The sequence below is a fragment of the Theropithecus gelada genome, chromosome 13, assembly GCF_003255815.1.
Source record: "Theropithecus gelada isolate Dixy chromosome 13, Tgel_1.0, whole genome shotgun sequence".
Taxonomy (NCBI): Eukaryota; Metazoa; Chordata; class Mammalia; order Primates; family Cercopithecidae; genus Theropithecus; species Theropithecus gelada.
In genome coordinates, this window is record NC_037681.1 from 60,881,151 (window position 1) to 60,896,520 (window position 15,370).

At 41.3% G+C, this 15,370-nt stretch overlaps 1 protein-coding gene across 15 annotated transcripts in view; it reads right to left on the bottom strand.

Annotated features, from left to right (window-relative positions):
* The window catches only part of SLC8A1 (solute carrier family 8 member A1), a 386,248-nt gene that overhangs the window by 327,638 nt on the left and 43,240 nt on the right, over positions 1-15,370 (bottom strand). For 6 of the 15 annotated variants that reach the window (XM_025354379.1, XM_025354370.1, XM_025354374.1 and 3 more), the window contains exon 1: positions 1,611-1,776. The exons of 1 other annotated variant lie outside the window; for it this stretch is intronic. The gene's annotated coding sequence lies outside the window, so the exon portion shown is untranslated. Of the gene's footprint in view, positions 1-1,189; positions 1,416-1,610; positions 1,777-2,859; positions 3,047-15,370 lie in introns of those variants that run through there. 8 more of the 15 variants (XM_025354376.1, XM_025354369.1, XM_025354368.1 and 5 more) reach the window with 3 other exon arrangements.

Here is a 15,370-nt window from a genome sequence, read left to right on the forward strand (position 1 = left end):
AGATTCATTTTCCTCCTTTTTTCTTTTCCTGACTCGCTGCTGGAGTAGCTTCAAGAGAGAAAGAGAAAGCATGTGAGTGTGTGTGTGTGTGTGTGTGTGCGCGCGCGCGCGTGCACGCTGGTGGGGGCATGGGAAACAGAGATATACTTTCAGAATTCTCTCCTGGTGGCTCCCTCTTTCTCTTGGGAAATCTTCGCACAAGTCTCAGATTGTGCATGTTCAACTGCTCATATCTGGAGATACTCCAGCAATGCCTTTAACCAGATCTGATCAGAAATCTCCACCTACTCAGCTAGAGGCTCCTCCATGATCAGGACGCTTGTACTGTCTTCACCACATCTGTCATTTTTAAAAAAGCTTCTTCCACTACACCTCCCACTGATATCCTTTTTTCTCTCTTTAGTCTTTACACCTCCAGTAGGACAAAGTTTGTATTGTTATATTCACAACCACTAGTAGCTGACTAGCAGGAGAGATAGAGAGCGGCTTCAGGGGAGGCAGGATTGGGGGCTTTAAAAGGATACCTAGTGCAAAGCATGACTTTCCAATGACTGCACACAACATGCACATTGCTCTCTTCTAAAAATGCTTTGTTAAATTTCATCACCCCTGCTCTCAACTCAACCACTACCACTTTGGAGAGGGAAATACGAATTGCCAGCCCAAGCCATTCATCAAACAGCAACAGCATCCACGGGGTGGGGAGGGGGGGTAGGGGGGGCGGGGGTGATGCAGGGGGTGGATTTAAAGAATCAAGGATGCACACATACTGTATTTTCAAGAGCATCGCCTGGGCGGATTTGGTTTCTTTGGCCGGCTGTCCAGCTATAAGACCGCCCTCTTCTTTATTAAGGAGGAGCCAAAAAGGATATCTTCACATCTCAGAACACAGACCACTTCCCCCAAGAGCCAGCAAAGCTCCAGAGGCAGAGAATGCAGCTGCAAAGTTCCCTTCCAATCTCTTAGGGAAAGATGCCTCTGTGTGCAGAATCCCCAAAGCACATCACGGCACAGTGCCCAGAGACCGGGACCTTGCAGCCCACTCCCTGCTACCCCCTACATTTCTTCCTCGTCTGTCTCTGCCCCGCCACACCTCCCTCCTCTCCGCAGTCCGTGAATGAGCACCCAGCGCCCGCTGGAAAAGAGAGGGCTCGGAAGTGTGGCCTTGGTGAAAGACCCCAGGGATTACCGGGAGAAGGGATGACCGCGAAGAAGAGTCCAGTGGGTGGGGACGCCTGGATCCCCAGCAGCTCTGCTTTCGGGGTGGACTTAGCTCTTCGCGCCCTGAATCCTCAGAGCCCAGCGCGGTGCAGGGTGCAGCATCTCTCCTTAGCAGCCCTTTCTTCCTCCGGCAGCCTGCACTGGCAGGCAGGCACCCTCACGCCCAGACGCACCAGCCCGAGCAATTTCACTCTGGGAAGCGCGGACACTCAGAAAAATGTGCAGGCGCGCACCACCACATCACACACACACACACACACACACACACACAAATTTAGAAGCCGCTCGTTTGCCAAAGCAGAGCGAAGTGTAGCCTTATGAGCAGCAAATGGAAAATAGTTCTCGGTCTCTGACCAAATGCCTTCTGCCTGCCCATCATAAGATCCTACCTGGTTTGGGGAGTGTGAATGGATTCTTCCTCCGTTCCTCCACGCTAGTAGGAAATACGGCGCACTCCCTCGTTTTAAACAGCTCCCGATCAGGAAGAGGTCGCTCCCATCTTCTGTGGGAAGCACAAAGCAGGCGGCGGCGGTAGGCTGACTCCCGTGCAGCGCCGGCGCGAGCGGGAGCGGCGGCGGCGGGCAGCGGTGCGCGCGGGCGGGAGGCAGGCGCGGAGGCCGGGAGGCTGGGAGGGCCGGGGCCCGGGCGGCGCGCGCGCTCCCCCTCCCTCCCGCGCACACTCGCCCGCCCGCCGCCCGCAGCCTCGCACTGGCTCACACGCGCGCTCGGCCCCGCGGCCGCCCGGCACCCCGGGGCCCCCTGCGCGCCCCTGGGGCTCACCGGGCGATCGCGTGGGGGCAGAGCCGGCGCGTTTCTGGAGCACGGAGAGGGTGGGGAGCCCTTCCAGCCTCCCAGCCTCTGCCGGCGAGCAGCTTTTCCGATTTCCTGCCGGCTCTCGGCCCCGCAGTGCGTTGTGGCGGCGCGCTAGCGCTGTCTCCCGCACCCAGCCCATCGATGACACGGGCACACAGGCGCTGCAACTTTTCTTTTAAACCCTCTTCCGCAGACAGAACTCTGACCCCCAATTCGCCTACCCGTTTCTCACCTCTGAGTTTGTTAATCCAACTATCTTTCTTCCCCCACTTCCTGCCCTTCTGTTAAAGGAAGCTTTCTTTTAGCAAAAGGGTCTGAGCATATATCAGCGATTTTTTTAAATTCTTCAACCTGTGTTTTTCTACATATCAGATATGCACAACTATACGTTGGCTACTAGATGCTGACACAAGCAAACAGGTATATTGGGGGGAGGGTGTCCTCCGGCCAAGAACTAGAAAAGAGTCTCTCTGTTGGTATTTCCCTCAAAGATGCGGCTCACCTGGGAATAAAGACCCTGAGACTGTTTCGCGTGAAAGCCGTGCTGGTTTTAAACTACAGTGAGGAGTAAAAGCCTAGCATTAAGGTTGAGTTGGGAAAGACCTAATGCAGCAATCGACGAACCGTTCTTTGCCCTTTCCAAGAGAAGCATTATCATTGCCAATAAATCACTTTCCCCATAATTAATAAAGGAGCACTGCACCAGGCCTTTCCTCTCTTGACAGCTCATTCATTCTTACAAACCCTTAATGACTTCACGTGGTGAAAGGCTAGACCTGCTGTGGAGTTCACTAGCTCCCAAACCTGGCTGCGCATCAGACACACCTGGGAATGTAGTCAGATGCTGTAGACTCTGAGGCCGAATCTGATGCAGACTCTCCTGTTGTAGGTCTCAAATGGGGCTCCAAATTTGTATTTTTAAAACACCAGTTGCTACTAGCCACTGATGTCGTTTGCCAAGGTGTGGGGGGATTAGGAGCAGCTACTTGGAGAAGGTGGGAGAAGGAGGGACCTGCAGAGCACCAGGCAGAAAGTTTTTTTCGTGGAAACGTTCCCCCTGTACTTACGGTGCAACCGGGGCAGTCACCACAAATGATTCTGACTCCAGGAACCTCAGTTTGCTTCTGCAACAGAGGGACGGAATGGAAGAAATACCCTCTTCTGCCTCTGCGCCAGTGGCTCTCAATCCTCCCTGCACCTCAGAATCGCCTGGACCGCCTTATAAATCCCAGTGCTTAGGCCACACCCCCAAATTGATTAACTTTGACTCTCTTCAGGTGGGCACCAGACAGGCTTAATTTGTTTTTAAGATGCCTGGTTGATTCCTATGTGCAATGAAGGTTGAGAATCACTGCTCTAGTCAATACTCCTCAAACATGAATGTGAGTATGAATCACATGGGGATTGCAGTTTCTTTTTTAATAGACTTGGAGTAGTCCTGGGGTAGGCATGTGTTCAAGTGATGCTGATGCTGTCTGAATGAGGACCTCACTTTAATTAGTCGGGTCTGTTGCCAGCAGTCATGGATACTGGCTTTGTAGAGGACACTCTAAACTGCTTCGTGTCTTATAAATTTGCAGGAATCGTTCTTCCCTAAGAATATTTTTCTTTCTTTGCTATAAGTTAAATTTTCTTGGAAGCTACTTTCCACACAAACTTGGTTAGACTGCACTTACTAGTGGATATAAACAGAGTGACCTGTGGGAAGAGACAGAAGGTCACTGTCTCTTTTAGAATATGTCCTCTACCAAAAAATTACTTACAGTCCCTGAATTTAAGGGAGTGTCAGTAGCAGATATTTGGATCACACTCAATGGAAGGGGCTTGGAGAGAAAAGTGGCTGCCTTCTAAATGACACTAAGGAAAGCATGTAACTAAAGACTCCACTCATAAGAAATAGGACACAGCTGAATGAAGGAACAAAGCGAAAGCTAAACGAAAATGTGAGTGGGCCATATCTCATTGGAATAGATTTCGTGGAAAGAGTGTAGCCTCTTATTGCTATCATGGGCCACTCAGTGAAAGCTGAGATTTTCTTGAAATTGTAGGCATGTTTGTGACATGGAGTGACAAGAACCCTGTTCTTTAAATGTCTATATTCCAGTGATGCCCAAAGTCTGTCTTATGACTTTTTTTTTTTTTTTTTGGCTTTGACCATTGAAACTGAAAGGCTACATCTTGGCCACTTGGTTCTTCCTCTTTTCCAATCAAAACTGCTTTTAGACTGATTTGGATTCTTGGGGGAAAAAATGGTCTTCTGTTTATCTAGAACTATTGAGAGGCAGCCTAGTGCCTAGCGATATGGCATCCTTTTTGGTTCAGTCAGTTTCTGAGCTCCTAATTTTCTTTGCCTTTCATTTCTCATTAAAGGCATTTTTATAATGGTTCCAGGGCCCCAAGGCAAATCAAACCTTTTGCTCCCTCCTAAATGTCATACATGAGTGGGTTTTTATTGCGAGAGAGAATTATCAAAGGCTACATCCACAGACACAAGGCTGAGGAAGACTATGGTTCTAAGAAAGGAAAAAGTGAGGCTGCTGCAGTCTGTGGCTTTGGAAAGAAGAAACATTCAATGGAGGAAGGTGGTAATTTACATTCTAATAGCAGTAATGTTTCTTAATCGCAGTCTTCCACATTGATTGCCATTCTTTCCTCTGGACTTGGAATTAAGAGTCAAGGGTCTCCACTGTTATCTAACCAAAGCAGTATGACACAATCATTCAGGGGACTCCACAGGGATATCACTAAGATTTGATATATTTGAAAGATGGTTCTGATGTTCATAAACTATTTCCTAGGAAACCTTCAGGGGATCTGTTAGCAAACTCATTTTCAGACCAAGTGTAAATATTGTGAATTAGGGTCTACTTTTAATCTAGTCTATAGAAAATTTAGACATGTGATCAGGTTACCAAGATTTTAAAAAAATATTTAATAGTTTACTAAAGCACTCAATATTTTTTCATCATAGGGAAAATAAGCACAATCCTCTGTTGAAATTCTTTTCATATTTACTTTGAATTACATAAATCAGAGGTACCTCTATTGTCTCTTCCATTGCTCGGAGCTTCTGAAGTATGTTAATATAGTCTTAGTCATCCCTCACCTCATTTCTTACTCTGCCAGTCTCCACTAATCATCTCTCTGTTCATTCATAGGCTCAGTTTCATACTGATTTCTACATAAGAAAATGTTATTATATAATAGCACCCCTAGCCTGGCCAGTGAGTGGAGCTTAGAAGTAGTCATTTTTCCATACCTAAGAATCTCAGGTGAACCATTGGGTTCCCAGTTTTGCTCTTTAGGTTTTCTTTGCTGATGAGTAGATCCAAGGTTCTTTGCTTTGGGGATGACTTTGAGAATTCTTTGTTGACTTCTAAGTGCTATTCTTCCTCCTCCCTGGAAACTTGTTCCTGCAGTTAAACTTTTACTTCTCTGTTTTGTTTTGACCAGTTGAACACCACTCTTGTACCTCACCCAGTTGTAAGCCCTGCTTCTGCATAACAGTCCACAGACTGGGGCAGCCTTCCTGGCAGACTCACAGTCACAACCTTCCTCCTCTCTGCATTACCGTGGGGTCAGCCACTTCCTCTGAGTCGCCAATGAATTTGTCATAGTCTTTGGACATCAGAGGCCTGCAATTCTACATTTGAGCAACTGATATTAAAGAATTGAGTTTGTACAAAATCCTGACACTTCTGTTTTCCATTTCTGCCCCTTATTAAATTAAGGAAATATTTAGTCTCTATCCCACAACTTTATCAATGGTAACTTAATGGCAGAATCATTATCTAGAGCTATTAATTAGTGGGTCAGAAAACAGTAGCAGATTGGTTAAAAGTCAAGGCTTTAGAGTCAGAATATCTGTGTTAGATTCTCAGATCCAGCTATGTGACCTTGGGGAAGCTTCTTAACCTCTGAAATCTCAATATCTTTGTTTGGAAAACATGGATCATAAACTCTCCTTCAAGGTGCTATGGGAAGGATAAAATGTATATAGGAAGCTTGGCATAGTTCCTGATCATAGTAATTGCTGAGCAAATGATATTGCTGTTATTATTATTGGTAAATATTATTGGTAAAGTTTCATGAACATGTTATCAATGTAAATTTTAAAATTTATATATAATTAGATTTTACATAATCAGGTCATCCCATTATTGATATTGATTATGCTATTGTTTTTGTTATATAGAGTTCTATGCAATGAATAATCCAGAAAAATAAACATTTCTACATCAAAACAGTACCTTTCCTCTGTGTAATGAAAAAGAGCTGCTTGTGCATTTTCTGATTTTGTAAGTACAGAGTGTGGTTAGTGATTGATTAAAAAGGGCAATGAATTCTTCTCTCCTTCACAATAATTCTTTTCCCTTATGTCTGGGTATCAATTTAATCTTATCTCTATTATAAACTGAGGGTAGAATTTGAAAGACAGCCATTTTTAGACAAATCCTGCTACAACTAAAATTTTGATTGTCACATTACATTAATTTTATTAACTGGGAACTTTTTCTGTAAGGCATAAACTTCTTAACTAAGTTTATACAACATACTTTCCTCAACATTGATTCCAGGATTCTTCATCAAATAGGGACTCAAGATAAGCTCCCTGGGGTGCCTTGTACCAGACAGTTGTTCCCTACAATCCAGTTCTGAAGCAATGTCCCTGCGAGATTACACTTCAGCCTTTTTCATAAATCTCTTTTCCAAGCCACCATTTATGATATACAACTCCCTTGCTGTATCTTCAATTGCTGTTCACTGATTAGACTCTTCTGAGAGCTGCCAATGTTTTAGTGGTTACCACAATGCTCAGACAGGAGCCCTTGAAGATGAAACCTAAGGGGAAAATAGACTAAACTTATAGGTGTTGTTTTCCATGATTTTAATGATGCTGATTCTGCTACTGCTGGAAGTGTCTGGAAATAATGAAACTGTATGCTCTCGTCTCTTTAAAAATTTAGACTCATACAGTGTGACCTGCAGAATCCTTAGTAATCACAAACAAGTAATATTCAGAAACTGCATTCTATTTCCCCTTTTAAAAGTATTATCCAGTTACACAAAAGTCACCTTTGGGTTTATTTCAGCAGTCCTAAGAATGTCTTCATCAAACCAAAGGATAAATTGTTTGTGTAGACATTAACATTTTTTGCCACCTCGAATTTAATTTTTGTGTAAGAAATCCTTATGAACTAGTGGGGGCAGCTGTGATTACTCTCATTTTACAGACTGAGAAAGAAAGCACAAAGGGATTTGCCAAATCCTGGCTGTATGCATGTATCAGCTGGGTTATTTTAAAAAATACTGAAAGCTGGGTCCTACCCTTAGACATTCTGTCTCTATTGGTCAGAAGTCAAGTCTGGGCACTGTTTTGTTTTGTTTTCAAGTTTTTGGGGATGGTTCTACCATTCAGCCAGGACTGAAAACCACGGGCCTAAGGTCAAATAGCTAATTTGTAGCAAAGACAAGTGATAAAGCTCTTTTACATCTGGCACAACTCAGTTTCTTTTCTGCTGCTCTATCGAATTTCACTATTTAATAGAATATAAAAATGAGGACTTTTCTTGGAAATTTAAGAGGACTTACAAATGTTTAAGGGCCTTTTTGAGTCCCTAAGGGGCAGAAGTGGGTAATATAATTCACCTGACATAGGCAGATTGGAGGCTATGATCTAGAAAGTCCAGTCCATTACCGTGGGGCCCCCTTCTAGTTGAACATGTATTCCTCAGCATCTAGAGCAGTTTTTGGTGCTTGGGACATGAATTAGTAGAACACGTATTGTCCCCTGTAAGGGGACTGGTGTAGATGGAAAGAAGGATTCTGGTGATAGGGTAAACTCTTTGGCCTCTCTCCAGTGCAAATTGCAACTTAATAGCAATCATCTCCTTGTAGCTGCAGTGCAGGCTCTGGTTAGCTGACACAGTCACCATATCTACACCGTTATTCTGCCTGGCCACCTGCTCTGCAATGACAGACAGATTGTCTGTGACATTGCAGGAAGAGGAACCACACGGAGACAGCAATCTGACCCAGCCTCAGGCTTCAGTTTGTAAACTAACCCTTTGTCAGTTATCTCAGGAATTACTTATAAGCTCTTATTTGGCCCAATTTGTGAATAAGTCAGAGAATCTCTTATTTCCTCTATTAAGAAGGGTTAACTAGGCATGGGGTTTATGAGCATTATTCTTGTATTCTTATTTATTATTTTTCAAGATTCAAGGAACATGTAAGTTTTTTCCAACGTCGGTCATCAGGTAACTCTGATTAAAGGAAAAAAAGCTGGGTAGAACAGAGAAAAATAAAACACAGCTGAGAGTGCCATGAATTCATTGGTTCATTCATTTCTTCATGTATTTTTTCAACAAATATTTGTAAGGATGGACTCTGGGTCAGGCACCGTCTCAGACACTGGAGAGACATCAGTGAAAACATCAGTAGATGTTTCTACTCTCCTGGGACTCACATTCTAGTGAAAAAATGACAGGCAACAAGCAAAATAAACAAATTAACACATTGTAGGGTGTCATATGGAGATACTCCTATAAAACCCATAAAGCAGGAAAAAATGGAATAGAAAAGTTTAGGGAAAGTACTAGTTTAGATGGTCAGTTCTGCGGAGACTTGAGTGAAGTTAAGATTTCCTGTTGATACCACCATCCCTTTTCTGAGAGTCCCAAGCAGATGAAATGATATAGGACAATATTTTTTTGTTTGTTTGTTTTGAAAATTTGTTTCTGCCCTGTATTGAGTTTTGTTTTGTTTTTAGGAATTCCTGCCTCAAAGCCATCGGACTTAATCAGGTTTAGCAGCAGAGGCATGGCCATATGACTTGTACCACTGTGTTTTGGAGCATATTCATATTAAATAAATCCAAGAGTTGTTTCAAAAAGACAGACTGCCACCAGGGGTTGCACATAAAAATAACTGTTCCTTCTAAGGCAGAGTTGCCACGAGAATTCTGAACGCTTCTTTGGTTTAAATTATAGCATCTTATTAATGCACCTGGATGACCAACTTTATAAGTAAGCTCTAGTGGGTGAACCTCTTGTCACAAAGTCAAGAGCATTGGTGGGTGGTGTTGGGAGAGGCCATGAGAATCGTGTATGTGTAACTTAATGATGGTCCCAGTGCTGCTTTCTATGGGTCCATCATACCTCCTTTTCCTTTTTCCTGAATTCTTACCTGAAATTATACTATATACAACATACACATACCCTTACACAAACTCACATACTCATTCACATACTTGTCTTGTAAATATGTCCAAATATTTAATTATTGAAAAATCATCAACTGCAAATTTGCAAATACCCATGGAAATCATAGCTGACCTCTTGTTTTTGTAAATTTTATTTAACCTCAATGGTTTTTTATTTGCAGAGTTTTGTATATTCAGTTTCCAGTCTACTTAGAGACTCAGGGCCTAAAGCAGATTACAACTCATATACTGTGCTTTTCTGAAATAAATGATACAGATTTGAAATCTAAAATAGATATATGAATTATGTATCTCATAGATCTTAAGAGAGGTTTTTAATTTTTCTCTTATTGTTTCTTTTGTAAAAAAAATAAAAATCTCTGAATGTTGCTTAAGGAAAAGCAGAACTTGGATAGAAAATTATTCAACACAGCAAAGTGCATACTTCACTTGTAACAGATGATCAATAAATATATGTTGAATAAATGACACAATTTAACAGAACATGCTACTTTATAGGGTAATCATTTATATTCTGTAGCAGATCACTGGTTAAATTTTTAAGGCATTCTGGCTGCAAATAGGGAGTGACTACTCCATTCAGAGGCATGAACTAAGTTCTGTGGTGATTTTAAAAAAATGTATTAGACACCATCCATGGCCTCTAGGAATATAGTCTTATAGGTAAAATCAGACTCTAAGGATTTTTTTTTTTTTTTTTTTCTGAGACAGAGTGTTGCCCTGTCTCCCAGGCTGGAATGCAGTGGCATGATCTGCAAATCTACCTCCTGGGTTCAAGTGATTCTCCTGCCCCAGCCTCCCGAGTAGCTGGGATTACAGGTAGGCACCACCATGCCCAGCTAATTTTTTATATCATTTGTAGAGATACGGTTTCAGCATATTGGCCAGACTGGTCTCGAACTCCTGACCTCAGGTGATCTGCCCACCTCAGCCTCCCAAAGTGCTGGGATTACAGGCATGAGCCACCATGCCTGGCCAACTCTAAGGATTTTTGAAGAAGTGAGCGCTATGGCCAGATATGTACTTTATGAAGATCAATCTTGACAGTGTGTCTGAAATGTGCTAAAGTGGGCATGACCAAGGATAAAGAGACCAGAGAGGAGATGATTAAAATCATCTCAAAGAAGACTCACATAAAAGGACTCTAAACAACTACTGAGGACGAAAAGGAAGAATATAGCCGTTTTTCTCTTTGGCCCAATTCTTAGCAGAATCCTATTACCTCTCCGCTCAATCTTTTTTAAAAAAATACTGAGTTTTCATTTTGAGAGGAATCATTCTGGATGGTTTCAAGTGGAACACATATAATTTCTATAAAGTCGTTACTATTATAGGAAAAAAAATCCTTTTTAAGACTGGCATATCAAGGTGGGGATGGAGGGTGCTAGTCTGCTCTACCAGGCAGAGAGGATATTTTACCACTGAGATGATGAATGGTGGCAATAAAAAGCAGACAGACCCTTCGTTGGTTTTATTATTGTGTCTAATTTCTCTACAGACAATGCACCCCCTGATCCTTTGCAACATGGATTTACTGCTCCCACTGCCTGTACCTCTTGGCATGCCAGTGTTTCTAAAACAGATTATAGTAATCTGAGAATATCCGGTCTTCTTTCTATGACATATAACTGACTTGCAGGTAAGGAGCAGGTGAAAAAATCCTTCCCCACTCCATGCCCCTGCACAGCCACCAGACATTTAAATTGACTGTGAGTGAAAGCCAAATCTGACAAAGTATGGATTTTATAAAGAGCCTCTTAGTTCCCTTAACTACCACTGATTTTACTATTATTTCAGAAATATACAAGACTAGTGAAGAAAATCTAATATACTTGTAACATTTAATCAAATCTTTGTCTTTTGATCATATATATTCAGAAGAACATTGTTTTGTTAACAGCAGTCTTATTTGTTAGATAACAAGTCCAAAGATAAAATAAATTGTTTTGATTTTTCATGTGTATTTTTGACATCTTTCTGACACTCTTAATCTGACACAAACTAAAACACTATACATTCATCATTATAAGAAATCTAGTGTTAATTTAACAGTACTTGACATTATAAGATATATTTATAAAATGAAAAGAATATACTAGATTTTTTAGATGTTTATCCTCTGATTTTAAAGTAAAATGCTCCTTTTTTTTTTTTTTTTTTTTTTTGAGGCAGAGTCTCAGTCTGTCACCCAGGCTGGAGTGCAGTGGCATGATCTTGGCTCACTGCAACCTCCGCCTCCCAGGTTCAAGCAATTCTCCTGCCTGAGCCTCTTGAGTAGCTGGGATTACAGATGCCTGCCACCTTGGCTAATTTTTGTATTTTTAGTAGAGATGGGGTTTCACCATGTTGGACAGGCTGGTCTCAAACTGCTAACCTCAGGTGGTTCACCCACCTCAGCCTCCAAAATGCTGGGATTATAGGCATGAGTCATCATGCCCAGTCAAAAAGTCCTATTTTTAATTAAATAAATCTAATACTTTTTAATTCTTAATCAATTATAACTAAATAAATTTAAGTATACTTGTTTAAATAAATAACATTCTATTTATATATGAATCCTAGTGTTAGAAAACTATGTAATGAATTTCCTGACAAGTTGGGAATTTTTTTTTTTTTTTTTTCTGTGAGAGGCAGTGTCTCATATGAGAGAAGATCAGAGCAGGCTGGGCATGGTGGTTCATGTCTATAATCTCAGCACCTTGGGAAGCCTGGGTGGGAGGATCACTTAGCCCAGGAGTTTGAGACAAGCCTGAGCAATATTGTGAGACCTCATCTTAATAAAAAAGTCAAAAATTAGTCAGGTGTGGTGGTTCATGCCTGTATTCCCAGCTACTTGAGAGGCTGAGGTGGGAGGATCACTTTAATTCAGGAGTTTGACGCTTCAGTGAGCCCAGATTATGCCACAGCACTTAGCCTGGGTGATAGAGTGAGACTCGGTCTCAAATAAAATAAAATAAAATAAAATAAAATAAAATAAAACAGCAGGAATGAGTTTGAGTTTTGTGGGAATAAACTTGAATTTTGGTAGTTGCCTGCTAGCTGTATTATCATAGATAAAAATTATTCATTCGTTCACTCCTTTGTTTATTGAGTAGTTTTTGAGTGACCACTAAGCAAGGTCGGGTGTTAGACATAATGGAATCATCAGTGGGAAAAAAATGGGACTTTCATCGTGGGGAAGAAAACTAACCAAATTACACAATTCATTTTTTAATTAACATTGTGGTATGTGGCAGCAAGAAGACACAGAGAGTGGGCTTAGACATTTTCTGAGAGAGAGCTAACCTTTTTTAGTAGACTCTGTAAAGGTCCAAAAGATAACTAAGCACTGGCTAGGAAAGGAAGGAGCGAAGTGAGGTCAGTACAGCCCTGGACAGAAGCAGCTTTGGATACAAAGGCCCCGAGATGAGATGCAGTTGAGGAACTGAAAGGTCAGAGGTTCTAATGCACGTAGCCAGTGAGAGAGAGAGGGATGTCAGCAGGGGCTGCAAAGTAAGCAGAGTCCATGTTGATCTTGTAGGACTTAATTTTTTGCTTAAGATCAAGGTGACTCACCTGCTTCATTCTAAAGGATCACCTTAGTTCCACTATAGAACAATTAGCCTTACAGTAACTATATTTTCTGCCCTTTTTCACTTCTCTCTCTCATACAAAATTTAGTGGAATTCCTTCTAACTTAATTATTAAGGGGAGAATTGACAACTGGAAAATTAAAAACAAACTAAATCATATTTTCTAGGCATGTTTTACTTTCATCGCTATGCCTTGTCTGGGGTCTCCTATGTGATTATCAGTAATTGCCACAATGACCAGAATTATCCACCAGATTGCTTTTCAGATTGCTTGGTGGAATCTTGTTCTTTTTTTGCCCATATCGCTTCTTGATATGCTATTCTAAATTACTCTCAGACTTACAGACAAGGGAGGATGATTAAAGAGGATACACACACACACACACGTGTATGTGTATATATGTGTGTGTGTGTGTATATATATATATATATGTATATGTATATATATATATATATATATATATATATATATAGAGAGAGAGAGAGAGAGAGAGAGAGAGAGAGAGATGGTGTCTCGCTCTGTTTCCCAGGCTAGAATGCAGTGATGTGATCTTGGCTCACTGCAACCTCCACCTCCCAGGTTCAAGCAATTCTTCTGTCTCAGCCTCCTGAGTAGCTGGGACTACAGGCCCATGCCACCAAGCCCAGCTATTTATTGTATTTTTAGTAGAGACAGGGTTTCACCAAATTGGCTAGGCTGGTCTTGAACTCCTGACTTCAGTTGATCCACTCACCTTGGCCTCCCAAAGTGCTGGGATTACAGGCATAAGCCTCCGCACCTGGCCAAAAGAGGATATATGCATATATATTTCAGGTAGTTCCCTGAACCAGATAGGTTCAGAGAGATTCCCTGAAGAGGAAATATTGGTAGCCAATGTAAATAAAAAATAGCACTGGCTCAATTCTAGCATAGAGAGAATGCATTTCATAACTTTAAAAGATTCCTTCATTTCTACCTCTTTTGTTTACAGTTAAGGTTTCTCCACTGTGGCATATAAACAAAACATCAGTTAGACCCAGTCTACTGTGCACTCTGTTGGGAGTTGTGAAGGAGAGGACCCACTGGTTTCTCCTCTTTGAGGTAAAGGGAAGAGGTTCCAAAAGAATTGCTTGAAAGATTGTAAGAAGGAGAGACTGGCATCTGATTCCCAATCTCAGCTTCCAGCTTTCTTCTGTATCATATACCCCTGGAGTTGGTGTAAGACTACAGAGGACGAATGGAGTGGTACGGGGTTTGTCACTGGAGAGGTATTTAAAACAGTCTGAGAAGTGGGGCTGTGGTGGGGCATGACACTGGAGGTGCAGACCTGCCAAGGACTCTATTACAGGACACAGGTGGTGGGGGCCACCAGTTGGTGGGGGTCAACCTATAAGAATAATCCGGTCACATGTAAGTTCCCCCAGTGCCTGGAGGAGATGCTGAGTAAAGAGTCCATCTCAGTGGGAACAGTTGAGTATTTGATCTAACCACACTGATTAGATAATAAGTGAGATTGATCAGAAGCAGGTGCCAATATGAAGGAGCTGCAATCTTGCCACGAGAGATGTTCTCTCCTTACTCCTCTCCCACACCCAGCTGTGAGAGAACACTATAGAAGCACAGAGAAAAAAGGGTGGGTGAGAGGGTAGATAATATCTCTCTTCTTTCCAAGTCTCTAGTGAAGAAGTCCTCAACTAGGGTTGTACCACTCCCTAGGGGACAATTTGAAAATTCATGGGGTATTTTGTGGTTGTCATAATAATATGAAAGTTGTTATGGATATTTATTTGGCTACAGTCAAGGATACAACACATCTTGCAATGTATGGGACAGTCTCCTACCATTGACAATTGTCCTTCATGCCATATAGCTTTCAAGTGTTTTACAGGGCATTCATGTAGGTGAAGAACCTATTTATATATATATACACACACACACACATATATATACATATATATGTATATATACACACATATATACATACACATATATATACTATATATATACACACACTATATATATACACACACACACACTATATATATATATATATGTATGTAGTATTTTTGGTATGCTTACATTTACTGATTTTTCCAGGAATATAACTACTGTGTATATTGAAGAAAAATTGTACTTCGTTTTACTTGAAATTTAAAAAGAGTTGTTCACCATTTTGATAAAAATCACTTCACTGATGGCAATATTGCCCATTAGCAAGTATTTATAGCTGTTGCATTTGGGGTAGTTCTACATAATGGCACAATGCATCTGATTACTGCATCATCTCTTTTAATGTCCTATCTGAGTGTTTATACATTAAGTAATGTATTAATTTATTATAAAATCTTACCACTTATTTCCCTTGTATATTATAGTTAGGTCATTATAAAGAATTTTAACTATATATACATGGAATATGTTATATTCTTAATTTTATTTCAGAATAAGGTGTGATAGCGTGTTTTTTATAAAAGGAGTACTATGGTCTGAATGTGCCCCCTAAAATTTATTTTTAAAATAAAACGTGTTGGAAAACTTATCTTCAATGCAGCAGCACTG